The 12,008-nt window shown below is 32.6% G+C and overlaps 1 non-coding gene across 1 annotated transcript; it reads left to right on the forward strand.

Annotated features, from left to right (window-relative positions):
• The first annotated feature begins 1,214 nt into the window (after nt 1-1,214).
• On the forward strand, nt 1,215-1,320 carry LOC121216939 (small nucleolar RNA R71). Its single transcript, XR_005913159.1, has one exon. It is a non-coding gene; the product is annotated as a small nucleolar RNA R71 (small nucleolar RNA).
• Nucleotides 1,321-12,008: the final 10,688 nt, after the last annotated feature.

Below are 12,008 nucleotides of genomic sequence, written 5' to 3' on the forward strand. Positions count from 1 at the left end.
TTCAATTTAAAACATATAAATATACAATTTGGTTACACAAACTTATCTCGATAAGTGTACGTAGATACGGAGGCAACTAATCCGGTATTTTCTCTTTGCCTCGATTTAACTCTGTACGAGGTTTGACAAGATCTATACGAATGAATTTAACTCATTTCAATATAATTCTCATTCAATTTAATCCAACATGAAAATTTTGACAAAATTACCATTTTCCCTATACTTTTAATTCCTTTGTAATTTAGTCCCTAAGATCGAAAATGAATTTCATGCAATTTAATCATTACTCAAGCTTAGCCAATTTTTATACATATTAATAGCAGCCCATATAATTTAAAAATTAATAAAAATTTCCATAAATTTATCACCTTTTTCAATTTAGCCACTAATTGATAATTTCACCAAAAATTTCTTTGCAAAAGTTGTTTATCTAACAATCATTCATTTTTTATCATCAAACTTTAAAACTCAAGTATGATCATCAATAGAAAAACTCTAATACTACAGTTTTGCAAATTATCTCGGGCTAGCTAGATTAAGTTACAATGATCCCGGAAACATAGAAATCATAAAAATGGAACAAAAATACATACCTAATTGAGCAAAATAAGCTCGCCTAAATTTCAAGCTTCCATGGCTAGTTTTTTTTTTGGTGGAAGATGATGATAGTAATTTAATTTATTTTATTTATTATAACTTTAATCACTAATTTCCAAAATTAACCTTAATAATTCATTCAAATTCCAATTATGACTATTCATGCTTATCCATTAACAACTTTAATGGCTAATTACTATATAAGGACCTCCAATTTAAAATTCTATGGCTATTTAATACATTTAACTATTAGAACTCAACTTTTGCACTTTACGCAATTGTGTCCTTTTTTTTGAATTAAGTATGTAAACAATAAAATTTCTTAATTTTATACGGTATTTCTATCATACTGTAGACCATAAAATAATAATAAAATAATTTTTTCTGACTTTAGAGTTGCGGTCTAGAAACCACTGTTCCGATTTCACTAAAAACAGGTTGTTACAATGAATCTCTCGCTAGGCCACATATACGAATTCATAGCCATGTCTTCCATGATTTTATGAGCTTGTTCGTATGTAAGAAACATGAGAGATCCGTTGGATGGTCCATATAGGCTAGATCTGATGTGTCTGCTGACACCATTATAGAATATTTGTATCTGGAGCCATGCTTGCAATTCATGATGTGGGCACTTCCTTAGTATCATCTTAAAACTCTCTCATGCCTCGTACAAAGATTCACCTTTTTATTGTTTGAAATTTTTGATTTCTCATCGGAGCTGAATTGTTTGACTAATTGGGAAAAAAATTATGAAGAAAAATTTTTTCGCAAGATCGTTCCATGTGGTAATAAAACCCGGTGCTAATGAGTATAACCAATTGGTCGCATTATCACATAATGAAAATAGGAATAAACAAAGGCGTATAGTGTCATCGGATATTTTGTTATATTTGAATGTGTCACAAAGTTGAAGGAACCGCTTCAAGTGTTGATTCGGGTATTCAACTATGTTCCCTTTGAACTGCAATGTGTTTTGAATCACCTAGATTATGGTCATCTTTATCTTAGACTTATTAACATTGATCGTTATCCACTCCATGCTTCCTCGCATTGCGTCTAAGATAGGTAAGGCGTACTTACACAATGTCCGTTAAGCCATTGGGACTTTTTGCCGGTTATTGCCTTGTGGTTCTCGTGGCTCTTCAAACAGCGTATTTTCCCTAGGAAAATTTATTATCGTAGGTGGATCATTATCCATTATTTGACAATTGCACCTGAGTATTTGCTCCAGATTTGAATATGGTTCAATTGAAATGCTGGAGCTTTGGTTTCAATTAGAGTGCTAGAGCTTTGGGTTCAATTGGAGTGCTGGAGCTTTGGGTCATACACAACTTAAAATAAAAATAGCTAACCAAAAATTAAAATCGCATCTATAGGTCCTAACATTCCTATTTATCTTATTAATTGCAAAAAATTATTTTTAAAATTTATTACTGAAACCTCTCTGGTAATGGCGTTTACAACTTGACGGCCGTGTTCGCAAGTGCACGAGTCAAATTGTAATATAGTTGTACAACAAAATACCAGAACTATTCTGAGGATCGTACCCAAGAGGGGATGGTACAAATAATAATTTTTTTTACAATACTAATTCCAAGTAGTAATAGTTAACTCCTATATTACGATGGATAGTAAAGTAGATTAAAAAGATTAAAAAAAATTAACAACAAAAAGAAATAAAGAAAGAAATATAAACAAATGAATTAAACCAATAAACCAATCAGGAAGATTAAATCGCTTCAAGGTTTGTGACTAACTTCAAATTGGGGTTCTAAAGTAGATTAGTCATCGTTTAAGACTATTATTACCCGTCGACTCTAATTAACTTAACCGATTGGTTGATACTCACTTATCTCCTGACATCACTTTTTCAACCAAGATAAATTACGATTTACTCGGTTCGACTTCATCTTTAGATCTCGTCTACCTTATGATAACTTTTTAGGGTTGTCAAGCCGAACATTTTAAGAATGTGTAATTTATATCAATCAATCTATCTCTAGAAATCCTAAATCCTCTGACAGTCACATCCTCATCCACTCGTTAATCTCCCTTAAGGGATTTAGCCACTCATGTTAATTATGATCTCAACTTCAATTGAATAAACAATGTAAGAAACACGATCGGTTTGGAGGAAAAAGAGATTTGAAATTTTTTTTATTGAATATCCAATGGGGAATGGCGTAGCAAATCTTTTGATTGGGATAACGAAATAAAACAAGTCCAAGAAGAATATAAATGAAATACTTTAATTAAATAAACAAGTCACTGAATCAAAACCAATTTAAGAAAAAAATAAAATATCTAAAAACCGAAAGAAATCTAAATAAACTACGAGGGTTTTTGAAGGCATCTAGGATGACTTGATCACATTCAACCCCTAATGCCTTATCTATAGAGGTGTTGATAGCCCAAATTAGGTCTTCGGACACATTCTAGGTTTTTGTATAAGTTTAATTGCAAGGACGATAAAACCCCAAATTACTTGGGTAGGACATCAATGTGTGTCACACCATACCAAGGCTATGGTGTGACACGACACCCAATTCTAGCCTTAGTCAATTTTTTGGTGCTTTGACAGCTCGGGAAGCTTATGCATCACTTGTCCCTTGCTTCCACATTAATTGGGCCTTTATATCTTCATCATACACACTTAATTAAACATATTAGCACAACATAAAAGCCTGTGTTGGCTTATTGGGGCATAACACTTACAAAATGTGTTAAAAATACTTATTTTTATTAACTTCTAATCCAAATGCCTAAATACTGAAAACATAAATTAAAATCCTAAATTGTCAAGAAAACAAACTCCTTAAGTGCGGAATTAACCTGAATTGACTGTCACATTTGATGATAGGTCACATATCACTAAGAGTAGGATTAAGACTATGACAAGCACAAGGCATATATAATGCTCTCGAGTTTATTTCAAGAAACCACTTTTGAATACATTGGTGTTTCCCTTTCATATTGAAACCATTATCATAACCTTGACCCATTACATCATCAACATGAAGATAAAAAGACTTCAAAACATATTCTAATTCTTTAAAAAGTCCCAATCCAGATGTATCATTCACCTTCAAAAACTCTAGAAAATTATAACACCCCTCACCCGTATTTAACGCTGGAATAGGGTTACAGAGCATTACTAGACTTATAATACATTTAAACATACTTTTCTCATATATTCAATCATTAAAAACAATCATCCTTCAATCTAAAACAATTTATCCCTTATACGTGTAACACCCCTATCCCGTATCCGTCGCCGAAATAGGTAAAGGGGCATTACCGAACTTGAAACTCATATCCGAACAGTAAAAATTTTGAATATTTTTTTATAAAGAAAGTTCCTTTAGGTAAATACTAAAGACAGTCAGGGATACAATTTAACTGCTATAAGTACACATTTAAAAGATGCCATTTTCGCATGGCTTATATACATTAACCAAAATATTCTTCGGCCACTGGTCTATTCTTTACATGCCATAAAATAATTCAAAACATAACAGTAACAAGCAGTGGATAGTGATAGTGTGACTAGTTGCTGACGATCCCCGAGCCTGTAGCTTCCAAATGAGATCTATAAAACAGAGGAAACAAAGTAAACGGAGTAAGCATTTCAATGCTTAGTAAGTTTTAAGCAGTGTCAATAGATAACAATCAAATTATAACATGGTTGTTCGTATTTTTATTTCACTCTTCCTTCGGGCATACCATCCCTTTACCGAATATGCCTATCTCATCATATATAATAGGCAGATAAATTCTCACTTGATAGTGGTCTCTTATAAACATAGGTACATTACACATTTTCACCTAACTTTCCACATTGACCAAACGCGCAATAATCATAGAACAGTCTTATTGCTTTACTCACATATGCATCACATAACGACCTTGTGATTTAGTCCAAATCAAGCTTAAATATAATCTCAAAATACATACCTGACCAGCTTAACGTATTGAGCGTATTTATTACCAATCGTTACTGTGAGATCGTATAATCTTATGTTTTACTCGAATCTTCAGAGAAACCTTTAGCTCGAATAGTCCCCACACGTAGTTATCGGGTCTTGCCTGGACAAAATCTCCACACGTAGTCATCGGGTCTTACCCGGACATAATCTCCACACGTAGTCATCGGGTCTTACCCAGAATATATTTCCAAGTTTCATGTACATTTATTCACATGTTACAACATTCACATCGACTGTCATATTTGTAATTCATTTGCCTCATCAAATATCTAATAATACACACCTTTCACATTTGGTCATTCGGGCACAATATACACACATCTCCTACATATTTCACACTAGCCGAATCACTAGCCATTCGGCTTTACCACATATACATATCTCATACATATTTCGCATTAGCCATTCGGCTTTACCACATATACATATCTCATACATATTTCACATTAGCCATTCGGCTTTACCGCATATACATATCTCATACATATTTCACATTAGCCATTCGGTTTTACCACATATACATATCTCATACATATTTCACATTAGCCATTCGGCTTTACCACGTATACATATCTCATACATAGTTCACACTAGCCATTCGACTTTACTACATATACATATCTCATACATATTTCACATTAGCCATTCGGCTTTACCTCATATACATATCTCATACATATTTACATTAGCCATTCGGCTTTACCGCATATACATATCTCATACATATTTCACATTAGCCATTCGGCTTTACCACACACATATATATTTATCTTGTACATCGATTTCAGCAATAGCTTATAAGCAACTCAAATAGTTTCATCAATGTTTACAACAAATTCACATATTCACTACAAGCTGTTTTTCCTGAGCAATAGTCACTAAATTATTTATAACTGGAGCTAAAAAACTCAAAATCATTTGCCGTTAATTTTCCCTAAATATAGACTCATATATCTTCCATCCATAAAATTTTCAGAATTTTAGGTTTGGCCAATCAATACCAGATTTTTCTTAAAGTTTCCCCTGTTTCACTGTTTGACTAATCTGACCACTCTTCACTACGAATCAAATTTATCATTGTACAGAATTCAAAATATGTTATATTTGATTTCATTTGAAACTAGACTAATTAAGGAGTCTAAGCATATAAATTTTATCTTATAACCATTTTTGTACAAATTATAATGATTTTCTAAAAACAGAACAGGGGATTTCGGGGTCACTCTGACACTGTCTCACACAACTTTAAATATCTCTTTATAGGAAATTTCTTTGCTTACACGGTCTCTTTTATAAGAAACTAGACTAATTAAGCTTTGATTACATATTTTATTCAGCCTATAATTCCACACCAACAATTTATAGTGATTTTCTAAAATCACGTTACTGCCGCTGTCCTAAGCAAGTTATTACAATTTGCTCTTAAATTTCCAAGTCCAAACACTTATGAACTTACCATTTGAGTTTAAGACATATCATGGCCACATCATATCTTATTAAATCAACTCATTATGTCCTATTATGATTGAATTTACTCAACGTTTAATGACTTAAAACTTACCTCGGAAGTTGCCGAACGATTACGACGGCTATTCGATCACTTTTTCCTTTCCCTTATCCAACTTTGATCCTCTAGGCTCTTGAGCTAAATCAAACAATTTACTTCCCAAATTAAACATAGTCATACGACATCCATATACATTTTATACTAGCCGAAATGTACCATCAAGATATACTTTACTCAAATAATTTACATTGGCCGATCATGTATAATGTTTTGTAGCTTAATAAATTTATCATACATTATGTATTCATAATATTTGTGCAGCCAATTATTCATGGTCATACACACACAATCAAAAATAAATACCAAATTTTCATATCCTTTATGCCCTAAGCCGAATACACTTGTCATGTTCACCTACATTTTTCAAGTACAACATTCTCATATTCGGCATTAGTATCAAGCATAATAGCCAATTCTTCCCACCATTTCCAAACCAATTCATCAATGCAATCATACCATTACAAATCAACTTAAAATAACCATATCTAATAATCAAATACCTATAGCATTGCACATTTCTCACATAGCAAGTACAACTAAATTCATTATTAATATATATATCTAAACACTTAACTACAAGATTTAATCACCATTATCAAATCATAAAACAGCTTATAACCATCATCTATATTTACTTCACATAAACCGAAATAACCATTACATCATCTTTAAAACACTTAGCATTTTACCCATTTAATCAAGCCAAATCTCAAGACCATTCCATCACACAAATTATACCATAAATCATACTTACAATTTAAGTTAATGCATGACCGGAAATCACCATCATTAACATCATTATCAAACCAAAACCAAAACACATCTATCATCCGTATACCAAGCTTACCAAAACAAACTACTATGTGTTTCAAGCTTATTGACCGAATCTCAAACCTCAAAATTCTAAGTTTAATCTATGGGATAAGTAGAGTTTGAACTAATCATCTCAAACATGCATAGATTTTCAAGAACCATTCAATACATACCTCATTCTAGCCATCTTCTAAGCCAAAAATCAAAGCAACCAAACTTTCGTCCCCCCCCTTTAGGCTACGGCAATGGAGGAGAAGAAAGACCCAACTTTTTTTTTCTCACCCTTTTAATTATTTAATTCCTCTTATAATTTATGACATATAATAACTTGATTTATTATAAAACTATTTGATATTATTTAACTAAAATATAACATACAAAATGCCAAAATGTGTCATTCATGCCCATCCTTGCCGTCCACTACCAAGAAAAAGGAATGTTTGACATGCAAGTCCCTCATGCGTCAAACCATGCAAATTTTTAGCCACTACCAATTAACCTATGACATTTTCAAGATTTTTCACATAAGCCCCTTTTTATTTATTTCACATCCAAATGACAAAATTAAAGCATGAAATTTTCACACATACTTATTCATAAATAATAAGCATAAAATATAACAATTAATTATTTTTGTGGCTCGGTTTTGTGGTCCCGAAACCACTTTCCGACTAGGGTCAAATTAGGGGTGTCACAATACGAGCCTATTAGGCCCTAAACATGCTTTGGGAGTGGTTCGAGACTAAACCAATAACTCAAGAAACTTTCACGAAACTTTGAAAATTTTTATCAAAATAGGGGACATTCAAAATGGAAACACAAGGCCGTGTCCCAGCCTGTGGTTGACCCCATGTAACTCTCTGACTTGGGTCACATGGCCAACACACACGTACGGGTGCCTTAAAAATGGACAAAGACACTCGTATACTAGGTCGTGTGCTAGGCCGTGCCAATCTTGTAAGGTATACTGAATTATTTCAATTTCAACACCAGGGGACACACAATCGTGTAACATGACCGTGTGTCGCACACGGCTGAGACACACGACTGTGTCTCTGGCCGTGTGGACAAAAATAGGCTATTTTCCAAGCCATTTTGCCACCCATTTTGCACATACCTTTACAAGCTCAAATAGTTCCATTTCAAGACACAAATAAGCAGCCAAATATCACCAACCAACATTCAATTCATACCAATTCATTATCAACAATACAAGTCACAAATAAGCTAGAATTTACCATCTATTTATATACCTAATTCACATATACAATTCAATTAACTAAGCCACTCCACACATGCATTACCATTCTCCTATTCACAAGCACATAGCTTTCCAAATACCTCAATCACACAATATAGGTCAATTGCCAAACTCAAAATAGAACCATTTGCACATTTATAAACATCATCAAATTCATCATCACAAGCCAACTCAAATGGCTACAATATATTTTCATCAAACATACCAAAATAACTCAAGCCTATACATGCCATATACCATATATACAAAACTTCAAAAAGTACCAAAATAGATGTCCGATAGTGCGATGAAGTCCCTGATGATCCCCGGATCCGAGCTAGCTTTGAAATACTATAAAACATATAAAAATAAACAAAGTAAGCTATAAAGCTTAGTAAGTTCGTATATAAAAATGAAATAATCTCATCATTCATTAAAATTTCTAAATAGATGACATAAATTGCATTAAAACATCAATCACTAAGTTAACATAAAGTTCTCAACTTCCATTAGCTCGTTATTCAAATAGTTTTCTGTACATACCTATACCAATATGTATCTATTTCTCACCAATTTACTTATCAAATCACTCCGAGTTTATAAAATGCTTACTGTACGAGTACATTGATTTTTCGATGCCATAGTCCAACTATGGTCTTACACATACATTGCCATAGCCCTGCCTTGGTCTTACATTCACATGCCATAACTCGGTTATGGTCTTATTATCCGATTGCCATAGCCCAGCTATGGTCTTATTTGGCAACTCTTCTTACTTAAATCGTACATTTAATTTGCAATATTCCAAATTTTACCACTAAGATAAATACAATCCTAATACATCCATCACTTAAATAAATGCACATTTAAGTTTAATTATACGAACTTACCTCGTGTATGGAAATGACGAAACGGATTGACTATTCAATTACTTTGCTTTTTCCCCGATCTAAGTCTGAATTCCTTTTTTCTTGATATATAAGTAATTAAAATTAGCTTATTTATTCTTCTAATTATTCAATTCAATCCAAAATATGCATTTGAGCTATTTTACACATTAGCCCCTAAACTTTCACATTTTAACAATTTAGTCCTTATTACATAAAATCACAAATTCATGAAATTCAAGACTACCTCATACCAGAAAAATTACCATTATACCCCTAGAAGTCTATATTTTTCATGTATTTCTCATATTAACTACAAAGTTTCAACATTTCTCATTTTAATCCCTATTTTGCATTTTCACTAAAAATCACTTAACAAAACTTGTATATCTATCAACAAGCATTCATAATCTATCAATAAACTTCAAAATACACATGTATTCATCAATGGAATCATTCAAAATCTTTAAAATTTTTGCAAAATAGTCCCTGGGCTAGCTAGACCTAGTTGCAACGATCTCAAAAACATAAAAATCATTAAAAATAGGACAAAATACATACCTAATTGCCAAGATTAAATTTTCCAAATTCAAAAGCATAAAAATGGCTTTCTCCAACCCTAAATTACAACCAAGAAGATGAATGGAAGAATAATTTCATTTGTTTTATTAAATTATACATTAATTTCTAAATACCAATTTTAACCTTAAAAATATTTAATAACTACACCAAATATCACTCCACTATCATCGATTAACTCTCAAATGGGTTAATTACCACTTAAGGACCTTTACTTTAAGGTTCCATAGCTATTTGACACCTTTAGCTAATAGAACACAAATTTTACGCTTTACGCAATTTAGTCCATTTTATCAAATTGACTATTCAAACGATAAAATTTCTAAACAAAAATTTCACACCATCACATATTCATGCTGTAAACATTAAAATAGTAATAAAATAAATATTTTGATGTCAGATTTGTGGTTTCGAAACTACTGTTCTGATTTGACTAAAAGTGGGTTGTTACAATAGTACTCCTCAATTTTTATTTTATTAGTTCACATGTTCACATATCGTACTATTAGAGTCATTTGTTCTTGATGACCAATATCAAGGGTACAATCAAGAATTATAGAAAAATATTTTGTCTGTAATGCCCCAAAAATTTGAATGTTGTTTGTTAAATTTTGATATAATTAAGTCTCTGTGGGTAAGTGCTCCGCTTGTGTGTTAGAGGTCATGGGTTCAAATCTCACTTTTGAGAATTTTGTTGTTTTGATTGATTTGACCCTTGTCCTTGAATGTTGGACTTAAGTTTTTTTCTGCGTGAATCTATGTCAAGAATGAGCTTGCTGGTTCGATGGTTAAACTTTTGTATATTTTCTAGTCTTGTGCTCGAGTCCTTGTGCATGCAATGAGGAAGTAATTTTTAATCCTTTGAGTAAACCATTTTAGTTTTTATTTATTTATTTCGTTTAGTTTTTGTTTTTTAAATTTAATTAGTTAAGCTGACGTTTACTTCTCCTTCTTCCCCTTTTTCTTCTCCATTTTTCTTTTTTCTCGTTTCTTCCTTTCACTTATTTGTTGTTATAATCTTGATATCAGTGGAAATTGAGAGCTTTAGTTTGTTCATTACGTTAATCAGAAGGTTTTTGTATAAATTTGATTGTAGTTTCTTGTTGTTTTTGCATGTTTTGCTTATTTTTGGTTAAGTTTCATCGAAATGTGTTTTGCTTAAATTTTTTATTTGAATGTTCAATTCTAGACGAAGATCTTATGAGTGATGTTCATCCAACACACTAGTTTTGTAATTCACTGCAACGTACGAGGTAATGTGAGGTTTCTCAAATTAGAAGTTTTGCTGAAGTTTTCGACATAAGTTTAGATTGTACGCTAATCTTAGTGTTCGATGCGAATTAACTGTTGAGTTGGTCTTTGGTTGTGCGTTATTAGGTTTTGGAGTTATTCTTGTTGCTTCTATGTCAAAACTATGTCAGATGTGTACTGAAAACCCAATTTTCTACGAGTTTTGAACATTGAAAAACATGGCTATCAATGCCACATGATCGTGTGGCAGGCTGTGTAAGTCACTATTTATGAATTAGGGTCACACGGGCTAGGAAAATGGGCGTGTGTCCAGACCGTGTAACTCAATGTTTGTATTTGGGGGTCACATAGGTTAGGGGCACGGGCGTGTGTCCAGGTTGTATAACTCACTATTCTAGATTCAGGGTCACACGGGTCACAGACACTGATGTGATCCAAGCCGTATGATGGGTTTTGAGCCACAAGGGCATATGATTGGTCGTGTGCCAGACCGTGTAACTTATTGTTTTGAGCCACACGACGTGTGGACCATATGGGCCAAATACCTAGGCCATGTAAATCCATACGAACATATGGTCTAAAATATTAAAATTTTCCCTAGAGCCGTAAGAGTTGTTCAAATCGAGCATAGGCCTTCTTAGGGTCCCTAAGATCTGAATTAGATTGTATAACTTGATATCCAATCTTCTGAGGATGAATAATTAATTATTTGTACGTATACTTAATACGATAATTGTTAAATGATAATGATTTGTATTATCTGATTATGAATTATAATGGATAACTGAACGTACATCCTTGATATCTGATATCTATAACCTGCATTTTCATTGGGTGAGAATGGTATAAAGAAGAAAGTGTTGGCAGTTTGATGATCTACGAAACTAAGTGGCTAAGCCACAAATCTATATCTAATTCTATCGATTTATTGCATACTGATTTGACAGCTAATCTATAATCACTTTGATAAACCATAATATATACATATTTTTATCCTATGCTTGGCATATTTTTGGATGATTTATCATAAGTTTTAGAGAATTTGATGCTCCTAATCCTTTAAATTCTTGTTTTATACTTAGGTG

The sequence above is a fragment of the Gossypium hirsutum genome, chromosome A02 (genome assembly GCF_007990345.1).
Source record: "Gossypium hirsutum isolate 1008001.06 chromosome A02, Gossypium_hirsutum_v2.1, whole genome shotgun sequence".
In the NCBI taxonomy this organism is placed as follows: Eukaryota; Viridiplantae; Streptophyta; class Magnoliopsida; order Malvales; family Malvaceae; genus Gossypium; species Gossypium hirsutum.